This window comes from Triticum aestivum, chromosome 5A (genome assembly GCF_018294505.1).
Source record: "Triticum aestivum cultivar Chinese Spring chromosome 5A, IWGSC CS RefSeq v2.1, whole genome shotgun sequence".
Lineage (NCBI taxonomy): Eukaryota > Viridiplantae > Streptophyta > Magnoliopsida > Poales > Poaceae > Triticum > Triticum aestivum.
Genome location: NC_057806.1, coordinates 540,885,797 through 540,886,614, shown reverse-complemented (window position 1 = coordinate 540,886,614; position 818 = coordinate 540,885,797). Strand labels below are relative to the sequence as shown.

At 51.2% G+C, this 818-nt stretch overlaps 1 non-coding gene across 1 annotated transcript; it reads left to right on the top strand.

The window, feature by feature from the left end:
- Nucleotides 1-224: 224 nt before the first annotated feature.
- On the top strand, nucleotides 225-385 carry LOC123109102 (U1 spliceosomal RNA). The gene has a single exon (XR_006452394.1). It is a non-coding gene; the product is annotated as a U1 spliceosomal RNA (small nuclear RNA).
- The last annotated feature ends 433 nt before the right edge of the window (nucleotides 386-818 follow it).

The window sequence follows — 818 nt, the reverse complement described above, 5'->3', positions numbered from 1 at the left end:
CACAGCAAGGGTACAAAGCTGCTACGGCTCTTTCGGCCCAGGTCCATCTCAAACGCGAGCCCACTGAAGCTAACCGCGTACCTCCCGTGACCGGCTCCCGGCTCCCGTCACGCTGCTGCGCCGCAGCTGCTGTGCGCTTCGGTTTTTAGTCCCACCTCGCCCAGCCGAGGAGCATCGAGAGGGAGAGCTTGCTATAAGAGGAGCGCGAGGTGCGACGTTGTTCCATACTTACCTGGACGGGGTCGACGGGCGATCAAGAAGGCCCGTCGCCTGGGTCAATGGCCCACATTGCACTTGGTGGGCGCGTTGGCCCATCATCTCCTCAAGTGGGAGAGTGAACGTCATAATTTGTGCCAGAGGGGGTACGCGTTCGCGCGGCCCCTGCCAAAATTTCAAATTAAATCTTGGTCCCTGGGTTGTATAACATCTGTTTTTCCATTGTAGTCCCTGATTAGTGTTTATCTGTTGAACGGTCATGGGAACTCACGTTCGGTTAGTGTGTTTCTCTGAACAGAGAGATTAAGATTTCAGTAATGGTTCGAGGGTTCTGATCCAAAATCCAGCATGCACATAAATGTTGTTCTTAAAATGCAGGTCCTTGGTCTGATCTGCACAGCTAGCAGGCACAATCTTTTTTTTTCCTTCTTCTAAGAAAACATGATTCACATTAACATGATGATTATAAATTCAGACGAAGAGTACAGAGGCAGCAAGGTATCTACTGTAACTGTAAACGGCACGCTCACATTCAGAACTGAATTGCTAGAAGCAGCAAGGAGCTGGCCCAGAACGTACCTGGCCTGACGACGGCCGTTAAC